This window comes from Chamaea fasciata, unplaced genomic scaffold (genome assembly GCF_029207755.1).
Source record: "Chamaea fasciata isolate MVZ Bird 193981 ecotype frontalis unplaced genomic scaffold, bChaFas1.0.hap1 SCAF_2, whole genome shotgun sequence".
Classification (NCBI taxonomy): domain Eukaryota; kingdom Metazoa; phylum Chordata; class Aves; order Passeriformes; family Sylviidae; genus Chamaea; species Chamaea fasciata.
The window spans coordinates 2,256,219-2,270,788 of record NW_027094087.1 but is presented as its reverse complement, the minus strand read 5'-3'; the positions used below and the strand labels follow the sequence as shown (position 1 = coordinate 2,270,788).

The 14,570-nt window shown below is 44.3% G+C and overlaps 1 long non-coding RNA gene across 1 annotated transcript in view; it reads right to left on the bottom strand.

Moving 5' to 3' along the window:
- LOC136304049 (uncharacterized) overlaps window positions 1–12,315 on the bottom strand; it is a 110,367-nt gene extending 98,052 nt beyond the window's left edge. The window contains exon 1 of the long non-coding RNA XR_010724349.1: window positions 11,847–12,315. This is a non-coding gene — a long non-coding RNA (uncharacterized lncRNA). The remainder of the gene's footprint in view (window positions 1–11,846) is intronic.
- Window positions 12,316–14,570: the final 2,255 nt, after the last annotated feature.

Below are 14,570 nucleotides of genomic sequence, written 5' to 3'. Positions count from 1 at the left end.
TTTGCACAACTGACAAGGACACAGAGCCCAAACCCTGCTCGCCTCACAAACACAGAGAACGGGCACATCTGGAAAAGAAGGAAATTTTAAACAGGGCTGGGAGATACAGTGCAACCAGTAACAGATCTTGAAAACAAGCTGGTCCTACAGGACATGTGAGAGATCACATTTTGAGACAGCAGAAGCTGCTTTTAATCTTGTATCTCACTGACGGGTTGTGTGGGTACACTGTTGTGTTGATATTACAAAATTACAGGAAGATTTCTGAAAATCCTCCTTAAATTTTAAACAAACTCTTTGGAAAATGAGGCTGATGGAGGATTTCCCTATATTAGCCCTGGCTTAAATCAGTTTTCACAGGAGAAGTAGACTAGGAAATACTAAATTGAGTTCATGTTTTCAGAATGCTTAGCAGTACTCACTGCATTTGAAGTTTTGAACCATTCACAGTGTAATAAATGCTACATTTTAAATGACTGTTGTTGAAATGGTACCTACAGTCTTCACGTTGAATCAATTTTCCATTTTGTTGGGGGGGAGAAAGCTACTTCATTAGAGCTGTATCTCGTAGAGCCCAACTCCAAAAGCTTACAACTGAAAATGGCCTAACACCATCTGATCCGACGTAGTCGTGCGAGGAGAGGACTTTGGCTCAATGAAAGAGGCTGGAGACATGAGCCAGACGATTTCTACCTCGCTGTAGGGCAATTGGTCTACACATTAAAGGGCAGAGAAGCTTTCATTTGCATCAAAAAACACAGGAAAACACATCTTGGGAAGGAACAGCACAGAAAACCAAGCAGCAGCCAAGGATCAGATCAGTCAGACATCCATCACAGATGACTTTAGTGCACTTGATGGCTCTCTGGTGCATTACTTTTTTTTCAAGTTTCCTCTGCCTTTGTAGTTTGATAAAATCCGTGTAGTTTGATAAATGATAAGATCTCAAGATCTCCTAGAAATCAAGCACGAGATGCTGCTTCTGTAAACCACAATCAGGCACCAGAGTGGTGACGTGGGGGGATTTGCTGTCATTATTTGACCTCCAATGATCTTCAATGCTGCTTTGCTGTGGCAATAATTTGCATTCTTATTAAGACGAATTGAGATCATCATGTTGGATCATAACATACCCCACCAACGTAAAGCAGCTTTGGAGCTTTATCAGAGATATTAATTTTCCCCAAAGGCCCAACATCCTTGCACTAAAAAGCTTTTAATGTTGGTACCTTTCTACTGCATGAACACAACAAACCCTTTCTATGGCTTCCCTACGTATTATAAAGCATTTCATGTTCATTTTGCTCAGCATATATTGGAAACACAAGGGTTGTGTCAATACTGCCCTTGTGCTGTTCCTGGCTTTCATGTCCAGAGATAACACGGTGCATTAACACACTCCACTGGATTTAGTTTTACAGCTGAGCAATGAAAAGATCACCATTTATAAAAGCTGATTCGACGCTGGATCCATTTGAAGCAGGACCAGGCATAGATGCTTTGTGTGATGGGGAACAGGAGACTTTGCCTCTACCCCCACACACTCTTATTTTGACTTGGGAACATGATATACTTTTAAATACACTCTCTTCAAGTAGAGTGGTGGAGAAATTTCCTCTCTAAAAAGCAGGAAGCTATTTTTCAAAGGCTACCTTTTAATTTTGAAAGGGACTGCATTCAAGCCAGAAGATCAGCTACCAATATTTTTTAAGTGATCTAAAGCATGACAAGCTTAGCCAGCAATAGAAAACCCATACAATCTATCCACTATTGTCTGAGGGTTAATATAGTTATACCAAGCCTATTACTTCTGAGCCCCCTAATGAAAAATGTTCTATTTAACAAAGTGAACATCAACATCCTGAAGAGGTTCTTCTGCTATCTGTCTTCTACCTTTAATTTTAATTAAGAAAACAAATGGACACTAAATTTGAAGCAAAGAATCAACATTAATCTCTAAATCAAAACGATTTATATTGAGATTACAATTAATCATATGCATGAAATATCTTATTTAATAGGGTGATGCCCTCAGTTACTTTGTTTAATCACTAAAACAATTCAATTTCCAAAATTAGAATTTGGAACCATTCCAAACATAACCCATTAAGATTATCAATCCAGCAAGAGCAGTGACACTGAACCTCTGAAAAATAAACTCTTCAAAACTTTTTTATTCCTGCATTTAAGACTGTAAAGTGGGCCCAGAAAGAGCAAACCTCAATTAAAAACAGGGAGGGGTAATGCAACATCTAAACAAGGAGATGACCCCAGGGCCTTTGCCCTTGAACTTGTAGGTGACATTACTCAATCCCCATCCAAATAAAGGCCACTAGGCCAGATTTTAAGCTTGAATAAACAAAACAACTTCACAAAATTACTGGATTTACCTCCACTTACAGTAGGCATGGGTTTGGTTAATTAATAAAGGCAAGATCTTGCCAGCACCCTTAATGAACAGCAGAGAGGACACAACCTTAGTTTTGCAGTTGGGATCAGCAGCTTTCCCAAGGGACACCGCACAGAGATCAGGTTTCGGCCCAGGTGCACACACAGGCTGTCACCAAAATGTGCCAGGGTGCACCAGTGATGGCTTCTGCTGCCGGCTAAGCCTTTTATTCAGGTTCAACATTTTAAAATGTCTCTTTAGCCACCTTATTCAGTGCTACCACAGTCGTGGTTCACACCCTCCCGTTGTTACAGGGAATCACAGGTCCCTCACAACAATCTCCTGCTGTCCTCAACAACAGGTGGAGGCAGGATTTGAACAGGCAAACCAAAGCAGCCAGCTTTGATTTAGCCTGGCCATAATATTTCAGCCAGCACATCAAAACATGGCTGGAACACTTCATGGAAACATGAATTTACACACACACACACACATCTTTTCTTCCAGCCAAACGCCATAAGTCTTGAGACGCTGCCTCAGCAAGATTAACACACGACTATTCATTATGGGATCAATAAGCCTGTCCTCTCAGGGGCTCTTTTCCTCTTGCCCCACTTAGCTTTCAACTCTGTGGCAGGGTGGATTTATTTAAAGGATAAAACTCTCCTTAACCGAAGACTGCCCAACGATTTCTGTTCACATTTTGTATTCTAGCACTATGTCTCCAAAATTTAAAAAAAAAAAAAAAAGAAAAAAAAAAGAGAGAAAAAAGGAGCAGGGAAGGTAAGGTAATCAAGGAGAAACTGGGTCATGGTGCTCTGGACACCACAAAGTGTGTTTGTATGTCTCCATGTCACATCTTAATAGAGAAGAGCAGTCACGTTCTGCTTTCTTACTTAAATGACACTTCTCATCTAAAAATTCATTTTTCAAGTAGATTTTCCTCGCTTCAAGTGCTCAGAGTCACCCTGCCAGCAGAGGAGAACAAGCCCTTCTGGCTCCCTGCCCCCTCCACGTGCCAAATCTCCTCTGGTGGCACCTCAGACTCCTTCTCCTTTTCTGCCTCACGTGGCTCCAGCCTCTCCCTGCTCTGCAAATCCACCAGAAGAGCCAGCAAAGCAAAAAGTCCCCCCAGCTCCGAAGGCAGAGCTGGCACTGAGACCCACCCCGGCACATCCCCACCTTCACAAAGGCCACCAAGACCTCTGCTAAGAGACACCGATCCACCTCGGCCAGGGACAACCCCAATCGTCACAAAAGACCATAACATTTGTTGTTACTCTTCAAACCATCCGCCCAGAAGGGGTGAGCAATGTCCCTCCATCTTCTCACCCTCAGGAAAACACAATTTGCCCATCAGAGCAAGGCTCTTCCTCCTAAAAGCTTCTTGAGATAAAAAATGTACTTCTATGTCACACAACTCTCTCTGGCAGCTCTTTTTGGGAAGATGACACATGCCACATGGCTGGTTAGGGAACAGTCCCAACTCCAACCCTTATTTCTCACTCACTGAAAAACATTATTTTGCTGCCTCCAGGACACTGTAGGCTTGCATCTGCCTGGATTGCTGATTTGTGTGGAGGAAGTACCTGCAGTTAATGCTAAAATGGGACAAGCTACTGGAGGGGGCACTATTTTATTTCATAAATATATTAACCAACAAATCAAGTAAACACATTTTGAGTGCTGCTTTCGGAGTGCAACCTGACAATGGGTTTCCTAAATAATTCTCCCTTTTGCCTGTGCCAAACCAAAAGAAGGATAAAAACAGCAGCAGCCCAGCTCACCTCTTCTGAGCATGCACAGGGATTGAAAGGGAGCCAGGAGCGAAGTGTGGACTGCTCTGTTCCATAAAACCCGGGGTGAAAATTTCGGCAAGACAACACAAACGCCTGAAACCAAGGGTCGTGACAACAAGGTGACACCTCGTGATCCTGGCTGTTGCTCCAGCAGGAGCGCTTGTCCTTCCCAGAAGTCCTCGTCCCCCTGGAAGCTGTGCCAGCTGCAGCTCCTCAGGGTAAGGACGAGGCGCTGCCACCAAGCCCGTGCTCAGCTGGAGGGGACCCAGCCAGCCACGGCCACCCCACACAGCCTCCCCACACCCGTGGGGCAGGGGAGGCCCCACTGACCCCATTAATGGGGAAACGGAACACCTCGAGCTGGGGGAACCCGATCCTCCTCGCCGGCCCACGCCGAGGAGAGAGTGATGGATGGAGAAGAATTGATCCTCCCAGTCCTTGTCAGGCAGCCAACTGCTGCCCCAGACAAAGAGGTCTATGTGGAACGCTACCAGGCAGCCACTCAAATCATGCCACAGCTTATAATGCCTCCCCATACCTTCCCCCTTCTTTTTTCACAGCTACTTACGCGCTAAACAACCTCTTTTTCTACACGTTTTGAAGACCGACAGCGGAAAAGCATCCCTGAGGTACGGCGGCCTTATCCACCCAGCTGCCCCCGGATCACGGCCCCCTTTCTCTCAGAAACAAGGCCATGAAAAGTTTTCAGAAAAATTCAGAGACCAGGCCAAAGAAACTCCTCCAAAGAATAGAGACAGATGGGGGGACATTTTGTGGAGCTTCCTTGTCGAGACAGCCAACAGGTAAGGAAGGAACAGGATGTGCAGAGGTTTCAGGCCTGAAGCGTGCTCTGTCAAAACCCAGCTTGGACTAGACACAATGAAGTATTATCACTGCCTTTTGGCAGTATGCCTCACAGCCCTCACTTTTTTTTTTTTTTCCTCCCAATCTTGACACGTTTTTTTTTTCCCCCCGAATTAACTCGGTGGCATGGTGAGGCAGGAGAGCGGCATCAGTCCCTGCGTGAAGGGCAGGAGCACGCCTCTCCTTCAGGTTCGACCCTCAAATCTCATTAATTGCAGCAGCCTCCTCAGGGCCCGATGTTTGCACGCGGCATTCCCGAAAGGAGAAGGGAGGGAGAGGAGATGAGCGCACCCCACAGGAACAGACGGCTGGCTGCTCGCTCTGGCTCCCTTCCACCCTCTCCCTCGGAGTCCCCAGGGCAAAGCTCCGCTAACAAAAAGGGGGCTCCGCAAATACCACGCGAGATAAGCACGGCAGCACACGCAGCTCTTGGCATCTGTTCATCATTAAAGATAACCTCACCTGGATGGCTGGGGAAACGGCCCACCTGCTCTTTAAAGATAGGTTTCATCTCTCCTCTCACAGCAATCTGCCTGTGCTGAGTGATGCTTTAAAAATATACCAAGACATGGTGCTAACACTGAAGCATTTCCTTACCCAGCCGGGCAGGGATAAGATCTGCATCTCACAAAAGGCCAACATATGGTGCTGATAGCTCCCTGATCATGTCAACATTTATTAGTTAAGTAAAAATCACCAGCCTTCTTTAAAGGAAGGAGCCCAGATGCCTGCAATTAATATTTCTCCACTCCGCCGAAGAAACTGTAACGCAACTCCTAATGTCTCCACTCGAGAAGGCTCAAAACTCACAAATTATGTCATTAGAAACTGCAACGGGGTAACGAGAGGTTCGGCATAATGTATTTTCATTAGCCGAGGCTAATTGGAGCCAAATGAGTAAAACAATGCGGGGAGGGCGAAGCAACAGAAATCCTCGGGTCTTTAGGAGCCGAAATAAATGAGGGTAATCAGCGGTGTGTGCAGAATACAGCATGTTCAATTAATATAAATGGGAGAGCAGTCACCTGCTGGTGGGCAGCAAACACCAGCAGGATGGCAGCCTGGGACAGGGAGGATGCTCGGCTCTGAGGGACACCCAAAAGAACAGGATTAGGGGATGGAAACCCCCACAAGGGGGAAATCTGAGCAGGGAAAACTGACCTGGGGAGGAGATAGCTGCCTGTTTGTGGGGACGCCTGAGAAAACAGAGCTAGGGTTGAAAACCCCCACAAATTGCCACAAGAGGGATATATATCTGAGCAGGGAAAGCAGCACGGACCTCAGGAGGAGGTGGAAAACAGGAGGAGGCAGATGCCTGTTCAAGGGACACCCAAGAAAAAACAGAATTGGGGGTTAAAACCCCAAAGATTGCCAGAGGAGGGGAAGCCGAGCAGATAAACCAGCATGGACCGCAGGAGGAGATGGCAAAAGGAGAGGAGATGGCAAAAGGAGAGGAGATGGCAAAAGGAGAGGAGATGGCAAAAGGAGAGGAGATGGCTGCCGAAGTGAGTGACACCCAAAAATCAGAACAACGGGGTAAAATGCCCCAAAAATCACCACAGGAGGGAAATGTGAGCAGGGAAAGCAGCGCAGACCTTGGGAGGAGACAGAAAAGGGGAGGAGATGGCCGCCTGTCACATCAGAGGAAAGGCAGTCGTGGCAGCTCTACCCTTGGCAGCTCCAACACTTGCCACCTGCGCACACAGATATTTTGTGGGGGTGGATGCTCTGAGCCATCCTCCTCTTCCATCTTTTCATCACGTCAGTTTAATTGTTACAGTAACCACAGTAAATTGATTTTGCAATTTAGCTTTCAGACCCTTCTGAAGCGAGAACAAGCAACCTTGTCTTTCGTTTCAATCTTCTTCTCAATAAGATCAAGGCTGCTGTCCTTCAATTTTCTCTTCTTTTAGAAGAGAGAATAATGATGAGCTCCCTCTTCAGCATTTGCTTCTGGTCCAATATGTGGCAGAGGAAGAATTTTTTTTTTTTTTTTTCAGTTCCCGTTAGTCAAATCCCCTTTTTTAATATTATGCCTTGGGACTTAAGGGTTTAGAGATGGTGTTATTTTGTAGCTCAGAAGTCACAAAATGCCTGTGCTTTTTCAAGTTACTGGCATTTTTATGCCATTGTTGATACACTTTTCTTTTACCTTTCCCAAAGAGGAATTGCCAATAAATTTATTATTGTTCTCCAGGTACAAAGCTAGGAGGCTCACATACCTGTAAACACTGAATTTTGCTGTACACATCCTACTGAAATTAAGCAAATTAAATGAAAGCGTAGTGAGCTATCCATCACTCACAGCCACAGATACCCCGCCTCTTTTTCATATTCTGGAAAACAATAATAAGGATCTGCATCCATTAATAAAATTGCAATTTCATGATCAAGACTGCACTGACTAACCTTGTCTTTCATCACTTCCCATCAATAAATGATGCTCTGTGACTTAAGCACTGTATGATAAACGTGTTTTCAGTCAAAGACCAATTTTATCTTAAAGCAATTAATTCGTTTTTGTTTTAGCATTTGGTACATGGCTTTAGATGGGGGGGTTGGTTTTAATTCCAAGATTCCCTCCCTCCTTTTTCTCTCCCAGAAAAAATTAGCTTTCACACTAAAAACATCTGAGGGAAAAGACAAGTTAAATACTAAGAAGGTCAAAAAGCTTTATCATTGTGGAAGCGAAGATGAGGCAGCATTTCCTTTTGTGCCCCACTACACAGATTGTGTCTGAAGATTAGGACAGACAGCACATTACACAGGAGCTGTCCATGCAATACAGCCAGATATTAAAAAATAGCCAAACATACAAGATGGCACACCAGAAGTGGTTTAGGAAATAACTAATTAGAGAAGCAAATAGTTAAAGCTATTGTGGGTCCTAAGTCCTGCAAAATTACTGATGAGCAGCTGAACATTCATATCCAGGAGCTGTTAAAATATGTTCCAAGTTCCTGAAGTTTGCCTGGACATTTTTCTCTCAGCTTGGCTTGTGGGTCCCAGGAATCCATCTATGAATATCAAATTAAAAAAAAACCAAAGAGTTCCTACTGCAAAATCAAACAGCCCTGATCCTGCAGCAGATTTTTGAAAGAGGCCTGAGGCTGCATCATCCTTTAAAACCCAAGTAGAGGCCAACTTCAGACCCTGCTAATGCTGAATCCAGAATAAGTACGTGAAATTCACTGGAAAAAAAAAAAAAAATTCATCCAAGTAATCCTAGTTTAACAGGCAGCGATTACTGGTATTATTTTACTTATTCTGCACCAGCCCAATTGTGCTGAAAGACATTAAATTTTTGCTGTCCTGTGTAATTGAAATAGAAGGAGTTATAAGGTAGACCATGCAAATAACCTGAAATAAGCGAAACTGCAGGTCTGGGCTGAGCAAGATTGTTGGCAGTACAGACAGACAATGATCAGCTCCTGGGATCCCTTACAGATTCTACAAAAGAAGTTTAACTTAGGTTAAATTATATTTTTCAGGGAAAAATGCATTCCAGGGATATTTCCCTGTAAAATACTGGAGGGAAAACAAACAAACAAACAAACAAACAAGCTGCAGACTACTGGTGTGCATCTAATTTTTTTAAGCCTTAAAATTCTGCTCCAAAATAATTCTGCTCCCTTCTTCCCTCAGTGATATATGACAAGAAGAAAGGAAGAATATACAGATCCAAGAGAAGTTTCAATAACTGGTTTTAAACATAGAGAAGAATCTGTGAGGATACAACAAAACCCACAACACTTAAACTTGAGATTAAATCCTGGTCTCTATTAAGACAGTGAGGAAACCTGCAAGAAGTTTATAGATTTGCCTCTTCTGCTTTAATATATTCCTCCCTCCATTTTCATGTAATTAAACATTAAAAAGGTTAAAAGAAAAAAAAAAAATCCTGAATCATTCCTGTAAAACAGCCCTCCCCAAAAGAAAAAAAAAACCTCAAACTCATACTCAATTAAAATAGTATTTCCTCCAAAATAGCATAAATATGTAAAGCAACGGTTAAAAATAACTGTGTGAACACTTTGATGTGGAGAAACTCCGGTGACATTTATTTCCATTTTAGAATTTAATCAGGAGGAGTATTTCTGTTAATAAATACATATTTTGAGGTAAGAATAATTTTCTAGAAGATGGCAGGAAAAATACAAGTCTCAAGGTGTTGTTCCCAAGCACAGCATCCAAAACCATCTTCCAAGTCAAATCCCACACATTTTGCTATTTTTGCAATATTTTGCTTCCATATAAAAGAGTGGGAGAAAGGACAGGGGGATGGTCAGCGTGAATAAGCTGCACATTTTTCAGCACATGTTTGTAAACACATGATATTCAAATATCTCAGTTAAGCCCCTGCTAGGAAAGTCCTAAAAGATCTGCTGGAGGTCAGGAGCCAGGTAGATTTCAGCTCCAGGAAGCCACAGAAGCAACTGACAACAAACAGAACACAAACACTTCAGGTTTTCCAGACAAACAGAACTTGGTGAGGAATCTGTTTCCCCACACGACAGGGCGAAGTGTGTTCTGTGTAAAACCTGGTTCAGCTCTCGCTATGTAGGTCAGAGTATGTAGGGCAGGCAACCTGTGGGACACCAGAGGTGCCACTACAAGGTCTACCTGCAGCAACTCATTTTTCCAGCAGCCAGCCCATCCCAAAGGTTTCTCTGATAGATTGCTTAGGTTAAGCTCCTGCACCCCAACTCATCTGAATGTTCGTGTTTGGGCATCAGTGCCCAAATGTTCCCTGTTTCCCACCAGCCCAGCATCCTTGGTTTTGTCCTTGCACTATTTTATCTTTGGTATGGAGGGAAAAGGAAACAGTGGCTTTCAAAGACAATAACAGGAGAAGGCACAGCAATTGAAAATTACTCTCTCAGGCTTGGATATCAGCCATAGGAACAAGAGCTAATCCAGTGACCTGCCCATCAATAGTAGCTAGAATAGGGGTCTTGTATTATTATTTTTGTGCCTTGGAAAAATAAAGTTCAAAACACTCCTGCTAAACCCACAGAGCCTTGTGTCACTGTATAACAGAAGAGTATTTTACGTCGCATTTTACGACATCAGCACTTCAAGGGGACAAAGCCATCCGTGAGCGTTTCCACTACACCACAGACAGAGTAAAGCCCTGGACACTTCCCAGTTTTATCTCACAGCCAAATAGAATGAAGATTGTTCAGCTGATGTTTATTTGTCAGGCTCGCAGCTGAGGGTTCCCCTGTGCAGTGAGCAGATTAGCAGGACACCAGTGTTTCTCTGCAGATGCTCTTTATTTGCTGAGCAGGACCTACAGCAGGGGAAGGCCTTTCTGCCATGGCAGGATAGCTCAGCCTTTTGGGACTCCTCACATGCCCTTCTTTGCCAGTGGACACAGAGACCTGAGGGCTGTTCCCTAGCAAGGAGGCTCCCAATATCCTTGTCCTGGTCATCACTCAAGAGTCCTGCATCTGCTATTTCCAAAAAGGAATATTTATTCTCTCTCTCCACTCCCTAAAACCCATGTCAGTCTTTCACCTTTACACACCCCAAAAGAAAAAAGCTCTGCCCCATCCCTTCTGAAAACTATATTATCAACAGTTCATTGCTTTGCTTTGACATATTGAGGATTTTCCCTGGAGAACCAAGTTTTCTTCAGGGGGCGGGAAGAGAACCTCAATCACCAGGATATCCCAAACACACATCTTTCCTTTCACACTCCCTGGCATCAGACAAGGAAGCAGTGCTGCTGGCATCACAGGCGTGAAGAAAGCCTGAACAGAAAGTCCCAGACAGGAGCAAAGGTTGGGGTTTTGTCTCCCCTCGTTGCCACTGAAGTGCTGACGAAGCTGCACATCATTCCTGTGCTTTAAACATGAAAGCAGCAGGTGAAGGTCAGCATGGCTCCTAACTGCCCTGCTAGCATGCAAGTTTCAACTCTGGTTTCTCTTTTAAAACACGAAGTGATTCTCTGTCCTGCCTGTGTTTAAAAAAGGAGATTGATTTGCTCTTGAGCAATACCACTTGTAATTACAGTTACACCGAGAGTAGATAAACCAGGGTATGGGTGCAGGAGAGAGAAGAGAGCACCAGGACTTTTTGAAGACACTTCTCAGACACCAGACAGGAGGCACTGAGGTTTTCCAGAAGGGTCACCACCTGCATTAAAGCACTAACACAAACAGAGGCTATATTCATTTCCAGAAAAAAGGCAGATAACCAAAAAAATGCCTCACACTCACCTACACCAAATAATTTCAGAATACCTTAGGCCCATGAGCTTCCCAGAGACACAGGGAGAACAAAAGCTGCTACAGCTGTTGATTGTCAGGTCCCTTCTGAGAGACCTTTCACCATGACCATGAAGACCATGCCAGCAAGGAGTAACTCCATTCCTCCCTCCAACACCAGCACCAGCTTTGAATTTCTGCTCCAATACCCCACCACACACAAACTCTAGTTCTAAAAATGACCAAACAGGCTCCTTCTAGCAATAATCTCTCTCTCCCTGGCCATCACTGCTATTATCATGCCAATTCTGGATACTGGACACATGAAAGAGCAGCTCACACAGACTGTGGGGGTGGTGTGAGTGTGAGAACACAAAAATAGTCCCATCACCTGCTGCTTTCTCCCAGTCTCCATATCCAATTCACACAAACCACGTGGGATGAGATTTTTACACCACCTGAAGTAAGACACGTGCCACAAGACAGGCTTGTCTGAGGGCTCTTGCAATGCTATTTTTCTTTGTTATTCCATCTGATATTGCTATAAAACGTTACAGAAATGAGAGAGGAACTTTCACCAACCTTCTCTGCACCGGGCCAGGGTCAGCCAGGGGGGTCCTTCTGCTGGGGGAAGGGCTCACTCCACTCAAACTTGGAATCTTCTACAAATTCCTCAAAGTAAAATCCCTCTCTGCTCCAGGAAAGAGGGAGAGCCTAACCCGCCTCGCTGCCTAATTTTTATATTACGCTCCCACCAGCCCTTGCTATTGAGAAGTCAGCTGTGATTAGTCACCCGGCATTCATGGACCAGGACACTCCACAAAACACCCATTAGTAGATTTGCATATGCAGATGACTTTGCCACCTCAGCAGCACTTTACAAACATTAACTGATCAGGGTTTCTTGAACTCCCTTCACTGACTCTCACCTGGCTCCCTCCTCTCTTTCCCTTCCTCTTGCTTGCTTGCAGGAAAGCTCCTTCCTCTCCCAGCTGTGAAAAATCTGTATTCTACCCTACCCACACCTTACTTGCTCCCTCATCTTCTCTTTTCCTCTTTTCACCCTCAGGCATCCTTGTTCCAATTAAAAACCTCAGATGGAGCAGCTGGAAGATGCCTAAATATCCTAATGAGCAGTGAGATGCAGCAAAAGAGATCTTTAAGACTTCACAAGGAGGTGAGCGGCACAGAGGGAAGGAAATGTGAGTGACAGAAATAGGGTAAGGCATGTTTGCCTAAAAATGAGGATAGCAGAAAGCTCCAAAAAGCAGAGAATAAGCAGAAAAGAGGAAAGGAACCAAGCCCATCAACATTTGTCTTTCCTTATCAAGAAGGTTTCAGGTGTGGTGAGTTCTCCTGTTGCAAGCTGCCCGTGGAGACACAGCACCATGTACGCCTGTAGGAAAGAGCAGAAGCTGATGCTGACAGATATTTAAAATGCACTGAAATTCAATAGCTCTGGGTTTCATTCCCCATAAATTGCCAGATATCCACAGAATTGAAGTGAGATGTGAATAAAATCCACTTTGTATTCCAGAAAGAAGAAAGGAAAATTATACAACAAATACCAAAGTTTCAGAATAAGTCTTCTTCTTTTTGTTCAGGATGACTTAAAAAAAATAAAATTACAATAGAAATTTCAAGCAGAGAACAAATAATTTCATTTGAAGTCAATGTGTGAACAAAACCACATTGCAATAACTTAATGGAAACATGAAATGGTTTGAGTGAACCTTAAATTTCACTCAGTTCCACCCCTGCCACAGGCAGGGTCACCTTCCACTATCCCAGGGTGCTCCAAGCCCCATCCAACCTGGCCTTGGACACTTCTCTGGGTACCCTGTGCCAGGGCCTCCCCACCCTCACAGTCAAGAATTTCTTTCTAACAACCCACCTAAATATCTCCTATTTTAATTTAAAACCATTTCCCCTTGTGCTATCACTGTCTGCCCATGCAAAAGTCAATGTCCCTTTTTGATATAAGCCCCCTTTAGGCACTGCTAGGGGCTCCCAGTTCCTCATGTCTGCAATTTCCAAAGCTCAGATGCAGCACCTTGGAACTTCTTTATCACCTCCACTAATTCATGGATAAATTTTAAAACAACCATTTGAAAGTTCCTAAGAAAACAGAAGTTCTCAAAAGGCCTTTCAAGCAAGATGATGATGAAACTGTGCTGCAAGAGCTCCAGCTGATGGACCTGGCTGTACAACAAAACACAGAGCTCCATAAAGAAAGAGAAGTTCAGCTGGTGATACCAGACCCCCAGGATCTCTGAGCAGGTTCAGAAGGGGTGAATCACTCTCAGTTTCACCCTTGCTCATGCTGCAATAGTTCTGCACTGTCAGGTGTATTATTAGAGTTCACCACGGGCTGCATTTCTTCCCTTGAGACACAACTTGCCTTCTCCAAGGAAATTTCAAGGTCCCTGTGAGATGCTGCAGACACCTCAGGTGGGAATTTGCAATATGCTTTTGGTACTCAGTGCCCGATTGTCTGGTTTGGGGTAGGAAAGCTGAGACCATGTGGTGCCTTTCTGTCTTTAACTTTCTTTCACAAAAGTATGATTTTATTTCCTAGAAAAATCTGGGAATTTCCCAGAGACCAACCTTCAAAGACAGTCACAATGCAGACAGGGACTGCTGTACCACAGAGCAGCACCTGCCTTGTTTGCACAGTGCAATGCTGATTAAAAACCAACCTGTAGGATGGCCATGCTGGGGGTTTTACTCTTGTTTTGGAAGTGATGGGGAACAAAAAAAAAGCATTGTGGTAAAAGTGGCTCAATAAATTACGTGCAGCAGAGTTAATGCAGGTGTGCTTTCTTGGCCACGGAGCAGACAAGGGACTCAAGAAGTGACTCCGAGGCAGGGAAATTTGAGACCAGTGGTGCTGCCTTCAGCAGAAAACTGATTATTTGGAATTAATGTCAATAAATCTAGCTCTCTTTTCCTATACCCACTCCCCTTTCTCCCAGCCCTGTCACAAAGCCCCCTTGCACGCTGCTGGCCGATTACAGTATCCAGCACAAACCAATCCCCTTCCCCTGCCTTTGTGTCACGTATTTCCACTGATACAGAACCTTTGTGTCTCCTGCCGTGGCTGACATGCCAGCCAGAGCCAGCAATCTTCACTTGGCAGGAATTTCCATGTGAAAGGGATATTTTGAAGAAAGCCTGTGGGCTGGAGCCAAGGTGAAAGCTCCTCGCTCTCTCCAGCAAATGCTGCTTTTCCAGTGTGAAAGTATTGAGCCACTGCCCTCCAAACCACTGTTCCCATGGATTTGTCCCAGGTTGGAGCCTGTCATC